General features: G+C 49.5%; 2 long non-coding RNA genes across 9 annotated transcripts in view; one reads left to right on the top strand and one right to left on the bottom strand.

Moving 5' to 3' along the window:
* Window positions 1–15,783, bottom strand: part of LOC307214346 — a 331,943-nt gene that overhangs the window by 160,423 nt on the left and 155,737 nt on the right. The gene's annotated exons all lie outside the window — the stretch shown is intronic.
* LOC307214344 overlaps window positions 3,485–15,783 on the top strand; it is a 46,732-nt gene continuing 34,433 nt past the window's right edge. Inside the window, exons 1-2 of the long non-coding RNA XR_013837943.1 lie at window positions 3,485–3,584; window positions 3,623–3,860. This is a non-coding gene — a long non-coding RNA (uncharacterized lncRNA). The remainder of the gene's footprint in view (window positions 3,585–3,622; window positions 3,861–15,783) is intronic.

The raw sequence follows: 15,783 nt of genomic DNA, 5'->3' as shown, positions 1-15,783 counted from the left end.
ATCTGGTGCAGATGAATTGCTACGGAGTGGACTTCGCTGCGCCACGTTTGCGCTCCGATCCTGAACGCTACCTAAGACTTCCAAACGGCTGAGGCTGACCGTCCACGCGGCGCCCCCTCTTCCCTCGGTACTAGGGAATCCTAGAATAGGTCGCTGATCCTTCTACCCGCTTGGTAATTGCGGTACACCGAAGAATCTGCTGCCTCCGCCTGAGACGGGTCGCCTCTCACCCAACGCCCTAATGGTTGGGCCGGACGCGCTTCCGTGGAGTCCAGAATTTATAAGCGCCTTTTGGGGATAGGGGAGCAGCGGGTGAAAGGTCTGCGCCAGCTTTGAGGCTGCAACGAGCGCTCTCTCTCTCTCTCTCTCTCTCTCTCTCTCTGTGTGTGTGTGTGTGTGTTTCTTTCTTTCGCTTGGAGACACATCTTTTAATAGCTCCCCAAGCTCAGAGTTCACCCTCGCTTCCCTTCCTTTCCCGACTGTCCTTCCAGGGTCTTACAGTAAGAACAGCGAAGCCCTTTTGGAGAAGGAGGAGGAGGAGATAGAGAAGGAAATAACCCGGCGCGCGCGGTGGTTGGGATGTGTTTCTTTTTCTTTTCTTGTCTTTTTCCTCTCCCCCCCCCCCCCCGCCCACATCTTTCCCTGGCACCGCTCCGCCCCCGGTATCTCTCCGGTCCCTTTCCGTCTTTGTCCTGGGCGCGCCCCCTCCCAAGTACAGTTCTTCTCATATTTCCCTGTTCGAAATGTAAGGAGGCATCGGTATAATTTGGAGGTCAGGTTTCTAAAGACGCCTCCTTTTAAATAACAAGCGCAGCCGGCGGAGACTATCAGGGTGTCTCGGTTTTGTATACGGTTTACTCACTGGCACCTATTTTTTTATTATTATTTAAAAATAAAAAAGGAAGAAAAAGAAAGAGAAAAGTGTGTGGGCTAAAACTGAATTTCACATCCCACGTTTTGTATGAGATGTAGGTTTGACATCTGTTTGCCAGAGTGTTTTGCACTTAGCCTAACACCCACTATTAAGTGACAAAAATTGTGGCAGGTTGTCAAAGCCAGCTGACTGACAGCTGCTCCGCTTTACAAAAAGAGAGGCAGCCGGGGAGGTGCGGGGAGAGAGACACCATTCAAATATTTGCAGGGCTGGGAAGCTCGCTGCAGTGCCATCCCCCATTCCCCCCCCCCCCCGTCTGAGCGTTGCAAAACAGAAGTCACAAGTTTTGAAACTGGCGATCCCGAATGATTCGGTTTGTTGCAGTATAAACAAGGCAGGAGCGAGTCCCAACCGTGAACGGCGCTCCCGCTCTCTGGATAAGCCGGAAAGTCTCCCGGAAAGTAAACCCACTGACTTCAGTGGGACTTGCTTTCCAGGTACAGTCACGAGCTGGGGCGTCGAAACGAGTCACTTGGTCACACGTGCGCAGGAGGGCACTTCACGCCTCCGTGGAGATCCGGATCCGAGCCTTCCCCAGAGGATTCCGGATGATGCCAACTTGCGCGGGTTTACTTGGAAGTAAGTTCCAGGGAAATCGACAGGACTTACTGTCAAGTAAACCTAAAGTCAAGAATGACCCGTGTGCTTTCGCCACCCATTTCGAGACGGAAAGAGAGTCTTTTTGTCGGCTTTTAACGCGCGACAAACGCTGCTAACTCGCCCGGAAGGAGGCGATGGGGCGCAGCTGGATCCTGAGAGGTGCTGTGGGGCCCGCATTGAACTAAACTGCCGATGGATCCGCAGCGGATAATAAAAGCGACCCACTTCCGATCTGGGTGTTTTGACTGGATTTTATAGATAGAAATATTTCCCCGGCGAGGTTGTGTGCGCGTGTGAATGCGAACGGTGCCCACTTTCAGCGAAGGTCAGGTCAGGAGAACCGCCTGAGAGATGTAACCGCGCTAGGAGAGAAAGGAAGGAGAGGGGGTGAAGAAGGATGCCTGCTGGGGTCTTTTCACGAGCAAACGCACAATTTTGCAGCGCGCAAAACAAGATGCGGCTTCCCATTAGGATACTGTCCTTTGGGGGTTAAACTAGAGGGAAGGGAGAGGCAAGGAGGACGCCGCCCCTCCTCTCCAGCGACGCCGTGCATCCTTGGCCTGCTTGAAGTGGGGGAGTCTCCCCGCCCCCACCCGTGTCCCCATAGATCGCGCGCACGACTGATAGGGACAGCGGCATCCGGGACTGGGACTGGCGCAGAAGAGCGCTCTCCTGGCATCGCCGGCGCAGCGGGTGTTTGGTGTCCATTGGACTAGCCAGTCTGGACGCAGCTCATCCCCTATTGCTAGGGGAAAGGACGGGGGCGGGCAGGGAGAATAAGCTCAGAGGGATGCCGCCGCCAACCCCCCCAAAAAACTTGAGGGGAGGAAGTAAATACTACTACTACTACTATTATTATTATTCCGTCTCGAGACTGCACATTCGCTATTCTTAAATAAAGGGGCGGCAGACAGTAACCTCAGAAGTACACACCTATAATAAGAAAACTGGAAAAGTTTTATAATTAGAATAATGTTAATAGTGCAAACGGTGGCGAAGCCTCTGGTGAGGCTTTCGGAAAAGAGGAATGAAAAGTTTAAGTGGGTAGCCGGATGACACACACAGAGTAGCCCTAATGGACGAAAGAAAGGGGGAGAGAAACCCCCTGCCGAGCCAGCCCTCCGGGAGGCGGGAAAAGGGCGCCGAATCACTTTCCCTTCTAGGCGGAAGGGCGCGCGAGGGAAAGTGGGATCCACTCTCAGCGGGCGCAGAACGCTTGAGAATAGGGGAAAGAGGGGGAGAAGAAGGGATCTTAAGCTCGGATCCTAAACGAAACGAGATAAGGATAGCCCGGGGAGCCCGGTCTCAGATAAGTCCGCCACGAGGTAAAAAGGCGCAAGACAGGTAGACGGAGCAACTCCGGCTCCCAAGCCGGGCGCTAGAAGGCGCCTCGGAGGAGAGGGGCGCAAGCAAAGAAAGTGGGCCAGGATCCGCGCGGGTGTGCGCAGAAGACGGAGCGGGGATTTGGGGGGGGGGGGAGCCGGGCAGGCGCGCAAGGGATGCCCGGGCTCCACCTCCCTTCTCGCCGCGTCCCAGCTGCTCTCCAAGCAACTGCTAGGTTCTATTCACCGTCGAGACGCGGAAAGGAGGGGGAAAGTGGCTATTTATTAGAATACTTGTTTGGTATTGTTCCGCGCCACACAAAAGCGCTTCATTATGTTCCAGGGTTGGGAGGGGGGTGGATGAGAGAGGAAGAGAAGGAAAAGCGGGGAGTGGGGGGAAGCCCTTCCCGCTCGCGCGCTCGCTCTTGCTCGGGTTTGTTTGGTTTCTCTCCCCCCCCCTCCTCTCCAGACAGAAACAATAACTTGAAATTGTCTTGAAAGTCTTCCTCTTTTCTTTTTGGTATCAGTAATAAATTTCATTTCGCAGCCTCTCTCTCCTTGTGTGTGTGTGTGCAGCGCGGTCGTCTATGTGTATGAGAGAGAGAGAGGGAGCGAGAGAGAGAGAGAGAGAGGGGGGGGGGGTGCGTGAACGAGTGTCTGCGCGTCCGCTGCTCGGCGCTCCGGGCTGTGGCGCAGCGGTTGCCGAACCTGCCATGGGCAGGGTGTGGGTCTGGGGAGAGAGAGAGAGAGAGAGAGAGAGAGAGAGAGAGAGAGAGAGAGAGGGAGAGAGAGAGAGTTAAAGCGAGGGAGGAAGGGGGTCGGTTACCCCGGGGCCAAAGCCAGAGCCGCTGCGCACCGCTTGCGCCCGCCTAGGGATCCAGCCAGCCAGCCGAGCGCTAAGGAAGGTGGCCAAGGCAACTCGCCCTGCGCTGCCCTGCGGGAGAGGCTGCGCCCCTGCCCTGCTGTCCTCTCCGCAGTGGGGGGAAGAGAAGAAAGCTGGAACTGTAAGTGTGCCTCTAACTTTGGAAGGGGGGAAGGTGGGTGGGTCGCCCTGCGGGGTGGGGTGGGGGGGGTGGGAGAGGGAAAAGGGGGAGGGAGGGGGCTCCGCCAGGAGTTTCCTGAGGGGGAGGCGCGCTTGCAACTTTCGACGAGAGGCTCCAAAGAGCTTTCCGTTGCTGCTTGATCGATGGGGATCCATGTGGAGATGCGTGACGAGCGGGGGGGGGGGGAGGGGGACCTTCACTTTTATGATAAAAGATTTAAAAAAATAAATGACCCACCCCACACATACACAGAGAGAAAATCTCTCTCTCTTTCTCTCTCTCTCTCTCTCCAACAAACACACACACAGCCCACTCCCCAGCTCAGCGGGACAGTCGAAAGGGTGGGTGGAAGCTCAGCAAGCCGACTTAAATTTTGTTCGCTTTTTACGCATTTTCTCCCCGGGCAAGGGAACTGCGAGGGGGAGGGAGGGATACAGGCGGGCTACTTTTTGGTGTCAGGGGTTGGTTTCCATTTGGGCAGAGAGCGGCAATTGACATGTCCACGTGGGAAGTCGGGGTGTGATGGCGGGCTGGGTAGGCTCCAAGAAAGCAGAAGCTGTTCGGGTTTGCGTGACCGCGCGGCCTTACCCAAGGCAGAAAGAAACTTTGCCTACTCTGGCATCGGCTCTGTCCCAGGAAACGCGGCACTAAAGAACCTAGTTACAGTTCTTTGATGAAAACGCCGCAAACAGTCGCCAGCGAGTTTTAGCTAGGGTGGTGGGAGAGGTTAAGGAACCCCCCCCACACACACACACACTTTCATGTATCCTGAGGGTCGCCCAGAATGTGACACGACCTCTTGGCCGGTGGAAATCTATTTCCCTTCGTGCTGAATCCCAATCCCGTTAGGTTTTCTTGAGAAAAAGACGAGGAGACCCCTTCAATCGATAAACCCACCACGTTAAAGACGCCGTATGTTTCCAGCCGCAGAGTTTTCTCCCGCTTTCGCCGGAGGTAGCTGAACCGGGTTGGGGGGGGGGATCTGGACCAGGGAGGTGGTTCAGGAGGCACCGCCAGAAGCCGGAGATCTGAGCACCACTCAGTCTCGGGAGAAAACGGATCTGGCTCCTGGCAGAAACAGGTGTTTAAATGTGATAGCAGCTTCAGTCAATTAACCCATTATAAACCCGTTTGAGCGCATTGATCCCCGGGCAGCCTGGAGAAGGGGAGGGGGTCGCCTTGAAAGCCTCTTTGTTCAAAGGGCAAAGTGGTGTCCTGATAGCCTACCTAGAAGAGAGAGAAACGGAAAGGGGGCAGAGGAAAAGAGAAAGGAAGAGACACAAAACGTCTGCGCCGGCTTTGAGAGCAAAGATCGCAGTGTCAAATGTGCCGAGCAGGGCGCAATCCTGTGCGCACTTACTTGAGCATCATAGGGTCACACACAGTCAGTGAGGATGCGGGAGGAAGAGGAAAAGGCCGCCCAGTTCGGTTCCCGATAATCGAACTGTCTTGAAACCCAGAGCAAGTGGAGCCCGGCGTTCTCGAGGCCCTCTGGGCGGAAGCGACCTTCCTAGCTACACAGAGCTCTTCATCAAGAAGAATGGAAAGCAGAGCTCTGCGTAACTCTAAAGCTGGCACGCAGCGTTTCGAAACCTATTTGTTTATACGTGTGTACTTCGCCTCATCCATTTTACTCGAGGCGGGTTATAGTCCAAAAAAAGGGGGGAGGGAGCAATGGAACAACATAGACTTTCACTGTGCTGTATTTCTTGTGCTGCGACCCCATCGCAGCTGAGGCTGCATTTTTACCGCCACTTCTTTGCGGATAAAGAGGGCCGATGAACCCCGCGGGGTTTGGTTCTAGGTAAACATACCTGCGCTTAGGCTGTCACCCTCTGATCTAAAGGTGTTGGGTAAGCCATGCCCAACTCCACCTCAGTCCCGGATTCTCTGGACGTCCGAAGCGTGTCTTGCCAACGGTATGGCGGAAAACGGATAGCAAGGAGTTCGCATCACGTAGCCTCATAAGGGCTATTCCTCCGAAAGCTACTTTCACGCGTGAATGGTTCCGCGGTGTCACTAGGTGAGGTGTCTTGGGGCCAAATCCCGGAACAAACTCAACATTAAATAATTCAAGGAGAGAGTCCTGAGAGGGAACAGAAGTGGAAGAGGGAAAGAGTTTGCTACCCCTCCCCTATCTCGCGTGGACACACGCACATCCCTCCCCTGTTTTGCTCTACCAGAAGCCTAAGAACCATTTAGGGCATCAATGTGTACAAAATAACTTTTTTTTTTTTTAAAGGGAATTTTGCAAAAAAAAAAATTAGATTACGCATCCCGCAGATGCTGGTTGCGGGCTTAATTTTAAAACGAATAAAAACAACCCACCGACGCCCAAAGGAAGTTCGCTGAGTTGAAGTGCAGAAAAAGTAGCAACATTCCTTCATAAAAATTGATTTGGAAAAGGACTGGATCCCTGATGTGAATAATCTTGGGTGGGTGTGTAGCTGAATATATCCTGAGTGAGCAGCTTAAAGAGAGAGGTAGAAAACAGGAGGACGAGAGAGATTGTACTATACAGTATGGCTTTCCGTACATCTCTCCTGTAACCCTTCCTGGGCTCTGCCTTTCGATTTCAACGAGCTCAGAAGGACTCGGAAGGTCAAGTGCCATGGCCACGGTATGATGTCCCCCAAAACAACCGCCTTCCGAACCACCCACCCTCACTATAATTCGATACACACACACACCAATAATGGAGAAAAGGGGGCATCGGGGTGAGCTACAGAGCCCGATGGCCCAGGCATCTATCCGGACCACAGTCTCAGTGGAGTAGCACTCTCATTTTTTGCGCATAAAGCCTGTCTTCCCCGCACGGCGGGGCTCGGAGGACCGAGGGATGAGTTGCAGGAAAGTTATAGGACGAGCAACTAACTCGAAGAATAAGCTTCCAAAAACAGTCGCAGCAGAAAGTTTAAGCATGCCCAAAAAACATAGCCCAGAATATTAATAATAATAATAATAATAATAATAATAATAATAATACTTATTATTATTATTATTATTATTATTATTATTTCCTACTATGTTTGATCAACCTCCAACTTATACCAAGACTAGGATAACAATCTCATTCCACCCTGATCTTAAAGAAAACAGGATTCACTCCCTAGAACTCGACTCCTGCTCGTAAAAGGAGAGGTTAACGGCATTAAATGGCGCAGAGGTGGGGTGTACTCCCCTCTGCGCATAATGAAACGTCCAGAAACAGCATTTGGGAGATTATTTAGATGTCTCGCCTTGTTTGCTGTTTTTCGAAGTAATTTGGGGGATGCGGCTGCGTGACTGCAAACCGTGTCAAAGTGATGTTTTAATCTCATAGAAAAGTGTATTAAAGGACAAGATGTAATTTATGGGAGATGCTCCGATGGGGGGAAAAAGAGAGATTGGAGTGGATGATCCTCCGCTCTCCGGTGAACCCCGTGTCAGATGTATATTGAAGCCTGGGTGGTTAATCTAATTTGCAATAACAGGGAATGGCTTGGAAGCGGGAAGGGGCGGTGGGAGAGGGGGCAGCGGCGAGGAGTTAGCTCACTTCTCCTGCCTTCAGTCGGAGGTTTTTCCTTATCAGCTTGTCACGACTGGACTTTGATGGAGGGGTGTCTTTTCTACTTTGAGGGGCCGGCCAGGCAGGCTACAGAAATGCGGTTCGATGGCACCTCGTGCGAGGCATCAGTGCTCGAAATTGCCCTGGCATTTCCTTCCAAAGCAATGGTCGTGTCTCATCCTTGAGAACGGGACGCAATAACCGTCCTTTAAAAAGTACGCGGCTTTTTTTTTTTTGTTCTTTTTACAATAGAGTTGTTGTTTTCTTAATTTTCCTACTCAAAGCGTGCCATCCTATGAGAGCCTGAAACATTTAATGTCACAACAATATCGTTGCAGCAGGGTGGGGGTATGGAATCCTATAAATCACTATATATATATATATATATATATATATATATATATATATATTATTCTGCTCATGTTATTATTATTATTAGTCTTAAAGGTGGTGGTGTTTTTCTGATCAGTCAGAGCTTAGAAAGCATTACTGATTGGGCTGTCTAGAGGGTGTGTGTGTTTTTGGTTGGGGGGGGAGGTGGAATCCGGAATTAGCCACGGCTCTTTCTAAGCAATTCTGGTCCTCTCCTATTATACGTGTATCCCTTTAACAACACAAAGACTCAAAAATTACAACTCTTGAGGAATGTTTTTTTTAAGGTGCATTCAGACTGTTAATTACAGGGGTTTGTGTCAATGGAACTTTATCAATGACCCGTTTAATTCTGCTGTAATTACTGACAAAATAAGACAAGGATGGATCACAATAGAGAATATTTCTCTTTCAAAACAATATTGTGCCGGGAGTCTAGTTAAGGCATAATATAAACAAACAGCTTATAAAAGGCTCTCTCCCTGACAAAGCGTGACGAAAGGGTGTGCTCCAACCTTGCCGGGGGAACTTGCATTCCACGACGCCCATTGGAAGGTTCAGGCCTGGTTACACGTGCTGAGCACACCGCTCCCGGAACAGGGAAGAGCGTCTGCAAAAAGCGCCAGGCTTGTCCTCTTCCCAACTTCCCAGCAATCCCGCCTCTTCAAACCGGAGGCTGTGAGAGCGGCGGGCGCCGGGCCCCCGAGAAGAACGGGGCCCTTTGTGCGCAGAGAACGCCAACTTCGTCCTCTGCCATAATTGCGGCTCAAAATACGGGTTGTAATGTAGCCATTTATATTCGTGCAACGAAAACCACCGTTGTAGCCTTGTTTGTCTTTTCTAATGTTAACGTGCCAAGCAGAATTGGAGGCAGTGAGAACAGCCGCTCCTTAACCAATCGCTCTCAAGCTGCCCCAAAATGTATGGAAAATAGATTTTTATCCGAATTGCGGGTGGTTGGGAGGGAATTGTATCAAGCTGGCTCGACAACATCTAAACATCGGCTGGTTGTTTTTATTACAGGGCAGAAAGCACAAATTCATGTGTGCTACTAGACAGCATTCCTCTGGATATTGTAATTAGATTCATAGGTTCATCTAAAACTGTTTTTGTCGTTGTTGTTAATTTCGCCTCAATGTAGCGGGCAGGTCTTTAATTATTTTCAGTCCCGAACGAGGGGATTAAGAAGGAAAGTCAGCGCCCCTTCGCCCTCTTTGGCGATTAATAATAATTTCTAAAATGCAAAAAGAATCCGCAGCTGAATTTTGTCTCTACGAAAAGGGAAACTGATCTTAAACCAATTCCAGTTTCCACAGGCGTGGGCACTTCCTTTCTGATGCGCCCAAGTCGCTCCTGTTCGTATTACCTCAAATGTGAGGTTATTTATATTCACTCGCTTTTCCTTCCTTTTGAAGGAGGAGACCAAACGCGTCGCTCGAGGGAACGCTTTCCCCTAGATTTCGGGGAGCAGAGATGTCAACTTCTCTTCAGCTGCGAGACACAGCAAGTCAGTTTTGTCAAGGGATAATGACAAAATGTGGGCAGACGACGTGAAGAACCTGCTCTTCACGTCTCGCTGACAGGCACGCGGGGTTGCATTTCAACCCAAGCGCGAAGAAAACAAACACCAATTGCAGGGACTTCGAGATCCGAGGAGAAAGATGTCCCGATATTGGGAGTGACCAGAATTTGGTCCTCCCGGTGACTCCATTTCGTCCTCGGGAACTTTCCAGGGGGCGGCACAGGGCAGGTTGGAGAGAAACATTTCCTGCGCGAAGTTTCAGCCCTTTCCTCTGCCTCCCCCCGCCCCGTTTCTATCCTTTCATTCATAAACCTGGTGGTAGCTATAGACGCGGATTGAATATTATTGACGTCTCTTCCCTCAACTGCTCCCTCCGTTAACCCAATTACAGAATCCATCAAGAACTGTGTTGAATTATCTCTTTTCCATACAGTATCAGCATTAGCCTAATTAAAAGCTATAATGTCTGATATAATGATTAAATCGTTAGCTCTGCTGTAGGGAAGCAATATTTTGTTTTCCCTTCAATTAGAAGCTGATTGAGGTTTTTCAGAACAGGTCAGCTGTGAAATTTGAATTATATGTGTGAGCACTGTTCACAGGGGTGAGCCCCGACTCGAAAGCTCCAGAGATTCTCCAAACGCTTTCACCCAGTGAGCTGGGAAGCAACAACAACAACAACAACAACAACAACAACAACAACATTATAGCCGCTTTGCCTCGGGGGTGAGAGGGGGCTCAGGAATCTGCAGGAGAACCGTCAGAGTGGGAAGCCTTTGTGAAAGGTGAAAGGGAAAGAACAGGTTCACCTTCTGGAAAAGATTCCCAAATCACAAATAGCTTGTGAGTTTTGAAACTCTTCACTGAGAATGAGGATCACGACTGGCCCTGCTTAGATAGCGTGTGTCAACCCCCTAGGTCTTTTGCTAAGTGGATTAGAACACGCTTCTTAAAATGAAATTGAGAATTTGAGAAGACTCGCTTTGGGTTGACTTGGGGGAATTTGCGCAAGAGAGCGGAGAAAGCGCTCGGTCGGAAGTTGCAGTAGAGTAGGGTGGGGGAATCGGGACAGGAGCCAGAGGGGAGCCAGTGGCGTGAAGCAGGGAGTCCTCAAACACCCTACCCCACCCCCTTTCCCCACTCCCCCGCCGCAGAATCCGGAGCCCAGGTATAGCCAGCAGACGGCGATCGCAGCCTGCGCTGCCGAGCCCGGATCCCCCGTCCCTCGGCTCACTCGCAGCAGCCTCGGGTCGGGCGCTCCTTCTCCTCCAGAAGGGTCTCCTCCTCTGCCCCCGTTTCCTCCTAGGGGACTTGCCGGTGCCTTTCCAGCGTGCGCAGCGCCAGCTCCTGGCTAGCCAAGGAAGCGCAAACGGCATTCCCCAGCTGGACGCGCTTTGCGCCGCGGTCCCAAAAAGAAGCAGGCAAAGTCGGCGAGGTGGGAGAGGGGCGGGTGTGGGAAGTTTCCTTTGCGAGTCGTCCTCCTGATCTCCCATAAAACTTAAGAAATTAAGCCTGGATCTCCCACCTTCGACGCACCTTGCCGCAGAATTTAATCGCAGAACTAGTTGACTCGTTCAGCCGCCAGCTGTCATGTTTAGGGGCCGTGCTGACCATACACGTGTGAAGCAGGCCTTGTATAATGTAGGCAATGTTCATTTGGAGAGCGAGCGAGCCTGTTTCTCAGAAGAAGAAAACAAACGGGGGGAGAGGGAATGAGGGGGAAATATTCCGTCTTTTTCAAGCTGTTTTCCAGAAATGATCTTGACCATGAGATCTTGTCACCAAAGTGGCTCCAAGGGTACTCTGTGGGCTGGTTCACGAAAGGTGCAACTCACAAACCAGCAGTATCGCTAAAAGTTCCAGGGAAACGTAAGTAGGGCTACCCTGAGAACAATCCCGAATTTGATTGTTGGATTGGATTGATCTGGACCTAAAGGAGGCCTCCATTTCCGAGAGCAGTTTACTCGCAATGGACAGGATTTGCCTCGTGCCCAGGGCCAAACAAAATCACCGTCACCAAGCAATCCCCACAACGAGCTGGCTAGCCATTTCGGATGGAACTTTTTCTTGGAGTACCCACCAAATTCTGGTTTGAGCCACCAGAATTGTTCCGCCAGTGGATATTCTGTGCTCTTTTAGGCTTGTTGTTTTTAATGTACTGCTTTATTAAATGGTTGTGAGTTTTGCATCTTAATACAGTACTGTAAATGGCTCCCAGGCGCCTCTGGCTGCGTGAAGCGATATGTAAACCTAATAAACTAACACTAAATTAAACCAAACGGTCGTTTTCATCAGATAGGCACATCTGGCATAACATCACCTTACTTGGTTTTTTAAAAAAGAAAGAAAGAAAAGAAAAGAAACACTTTTTAAAGCATTCCTTTTAAAAAGCGTATACAGTACTGCCTGGCTAGACACTGTAGGTTCCTAGAGGGATATTCTCCTTCGAGGTCGGGGAGGGGGCTCACCTGGCTGTACCCCCTAGTTGAAACTTTATAGGCTCTTTCACTGTGAAGAGGCCACACACTGGAAACAGCCAGGCGACACCACCGGCCAATGAACGCTTGCAGGTCAGCCCCGAACCTCTTTGCATGCATCTAAACAAAAATATCTTCCCCACCAGATCAGCTAGACTTCTACTGGGTTGAGCCGCCAGGATTGATGAATTAGTCATGCAAGGTGGAAGGTTCCAGGACCGGACGGATCCTCACCGTGGTCAGTGGGGGATCACTCGGAGGGAGCTATGCACAGGATCGCAGCCTTGAAACTCAAGGTTGCACTCCTCCAGCTATAAACAGGTGGTCAGGCCCTTTCAGAGGTCTAGAGAGGCCCGAGTCACTTCCAGGTTTGAGTTGTAGTTTCAGATAGGTAGCCGTGTTGGTCTGCCATAGTCGAAACAAAATATAAAAAATTCCTTCTAGTAGCACCGTAGAGACCTACTAAGTTTGTTATTGGTATGAGCTTTCGTGTATCTGAAGAAGTGTGCATGCACACGAAAGCTCATACCAATAACAAACTTAGTTGGTCTCCAAGGTGCTACTGGAAGGAATTGTTTTATTTTGTTTCGAGGTTTGAGTGGGTTAGAGCGCCGTGCTGATAATGAACAAGACTGCAAGTTCGATCCCCAGCTGCCTATCCCTGAATGGCAAGGAGTTTGGACTAGGATGATCCACAGAGTCCCTTCCATCTCTACAATTCCATGATTCTGTGATAATAAAAACAAAGATTGCAGCAGCGGGGAAAAGCACCCAAAACAGAGCGAAACCTCAGAGATAATCAGCACCTGCTTTTCAAGCTGAGAAAGTGTGTGTCGCATTTTGGTCCAATGTGCATAAACGTAAGTTGTGAAACTTACCCAAAATTTAACGTGCCTAAATCTGAGGCCACCTTTGAGCTTAAGGTCCTGGGCCAAATGGCCCTACACGCACACGCACACACACACACGGTCGTGCGGATGGTGTGGACCACTTTTCTACAGGAGCAAGTTACACTGCTTCTAAGGCAGGTCTGAAGACTGTCCATGCATTCGGATCTTGCCCGTGTAGGGATCTCGGCACCAGGTCCCAAACCACACCGGCTGCCTACTTGGCACGCGCAAGAGCTGTCAGTCCCCTGCCGCTTAGCAAAAAGACATGTGCAGCCATCCAAGGTGAGCGCTGCTAGCCTTGGCCCCGTGGTAGCCTCTACCACGCCAAAGGTTTTGACTGCCAGCATTGGAAAGTTGGTTGATATGTTATTTAAGAGTTTAAATTGACTCAAAAGGCAACCTGGGGGTAATGCCAGGTATGGATAAACGAATGGCCGAATTCTGCAGCCTGGTCGCATGCATGCATGCTTACTCAAGAGTATGTTCCGTGCTTTTTAATAATATTTTTCGAAGCATATGAGCCAACTCCTAGGGCCCCCAATAAAATATTTGAGGGGGCTAAGCCCCCCAAAAGTTTATGGGCATTCAGATGTGTGTGTGCCGCATCCTGTGACAGATTTTGCAAGGCGGTGCTTACCTGCCGCCGCCCCCCCCCCCATTTATTATTCTAGTTGGCACCCTTGTTTCGAAGTAAATGCTCAGGGAATGGCCATTTTACACGAAGCAGCCAGGCAGTTTGGCTTCGCTCTGTCAGTAACTTTTCGGGTCTCAGTTTCTCGTCTGTAAAACGGAAAGGGCGGCTGTCTCACAACCTCATGAGCCTGTTGTGAGGATCAATGAGAGACGCACTTTGCTCAATAAACAGGTTGTGGGCATGTTTATTCGGAAGTCAAGCCCAGTTTATTGAGCGAGTTTACTTCCAAGACTGTGTGGGTTAGATCGCTTTACATTGATGGAATGAGTGGGTGTTTGCATCGACGCCATTGGCTTCATTGCCCCATAAATGCACTCAATATTTTCTAAACAATTACTAACTATTATTATTTATTACACAACTTCTACACCAATTGCCCAAAGAGGACAAGCCTTTCAGTGAGTAACGACAGAGACAGTCGGCCACTTAAGAAATCCTGTTCTATATTTATTGCTGCATTTCTCAAGTCAAATCTTAGGCAATCTGTCTGTAATTGGCTACCGAAGTTCAAAAGTAGGAAAAAATATTTTCCACTCCTTAGTTAGCTGTTCGTTTGATTCAAATCTCTTCCAACGGACACGTGCACACGCTACACGAGGGCCAGTGGCGTCTCTGCCCTGACCACACTGGTCTAATATGGTTCCCACCAGACTTGATCTCAGGATGCTTCCAATCAACGTCTTGAGGACTTCCCCATGCCCCATTTTAGGCAGTGGCAGTAGCAAGTTCAATAGCGACATTTTAAAAACAACAACCACACTTAGTGGCACCTTGTGTTAAATACTCAGCTACCCTGGAGTGCTCTCTGCACTAGAGTGGCATTTGGCTGCAGAGGATAAACTTCAGCGCCTCATCGATCTTCTGAGCCATCGCGTGTAAATCTAGATCTTGTTCTCTTTGAAGTGGTTTTGGCCTTGCAGGCTGGTCCACGGTCACCCAGTGAACCTCATGACTGAGTGGGGATTTCAACCCAGATTCCCAAGGTCCTAGTCTACTACACCACGCTATACCTAAGGGGGCCTGCCCCATACCTTTAGTGTGTAAGGGGGAAGACGTGTGCCAGGTCTTATTCCGAGAGTTGTTTTTTCTTTTCTTTAGCTTCAGATATTGATTTTTAAACGCCATAACTTGGTTAGCAGTTTCTGAGCCCACGGATGGCCTCGATTCTATTGTGAATGTAGACCGGTATTAACAGCGTTCATGAGTTCATGTTTCTGTATATTCTGTATATTCTGTATTGTTTCATTTTCCTTCTACTATTTTTAATTGTTGCTTTTTACTGTTGACCTCCTCGGTGAGAGAGGAGAGAGAAAGCGCAGTCGCCTGCCAAACAGATGTTGCGCTACGTCCAAGGTCTGTACTCTTGCATCTGATGAAGTAGACTGTTGCCCAGGAAAGCTAATACCTCAAGAGAACCTGCCAGACTTTTAAGATGCACTTTTGGCAATTTAGCGTCCAGTCGTGTGAAATGAAGATGACAGGCAGCATGAAAGGATGGCCGTAGGCATTATAAGAGAAGCCCTTTAAAGTTGAAACATTTTGCAGAAGAAATGGGCGGGGAAGAGAGATTGGACGGGCGCAGCCCTGGGGATTAGTTAACGTGTCATTCTATGAAAAGGAGTCAAGAGGGTGTCTTGGTCTATTACCTTTTGCTGGTGGTTTGGTTATTACGCGTTTGGAATATTTACTGGTATTTAAAGTAACTGCGACTGATTTAATTGCAGTCTCTTACCACGCTTGGAAGCATAACATATCAATGCATTTCTGATAGCCCTGTTGCAGCAAAGACAACACAGTCGGGTTGTTGACTTCTTGAAATAAACACCCAACAAATCCTAACAAATGTATTGTGGCATGGATTAGAGTCCACTTCACAAGATGCATCTTCAGTTAAGTTATCATCAGTTGGCAGGTCTACTTATATACATGATAGGGAAGAATAAAGAGGGTGCGGGGGAAACATTGAAAACTGTGGAGTCAAGGGAAAAGTGCAGTTTACCCTATTCAACGGAAGTATCTTCTTAAGGTTTTATTTTCAATTCAAGCGTTGTTTGTTATACAATTCTGGTTTAGAGTCAGGGGGGCAGAAGTTCTCAAAAGTCAACAGAGATGAAGAAACATATTCAGATGAGGCAGAATGATCTCCCTAGCTACATATATTTCAAGAGCTTGCTGTGGAATCCTAAAGCTTATCTATTCTGGAACGATATATACATGAATCAGTTCCAAAAGCGGGGAAATGTGTGGCAGAAACATAAACTGATCTCTTTCAGTCCTGCCCCCTATTTCAGGCAGGCACTAGAAAGTAAGACCCACAGAGTTATCTCCACTGGAATTTCCTTCCAAGATCAGGACAGTCCCCTTTACATGGCATGTAAGCTG

The sequence above is a fragment of the Podarcis cretensis genome (assembly GCF_951804945.1).
Source record: "Podarcis cretensis genome assembly, chromosome: 4".
Classification (NCBI taxonomy): domain Eukaryota; kingdom Metazoa; phylum Chordata; class Lepidosauria; order Squamata; family Lacertidae; genus Podarcis; species Podarcis cretensis.
The sequence above is the reverse complement of the archived record's forward strand: the minus strand, read 5'-3'. Positions and strand labels throughout refer to the sequence as shown.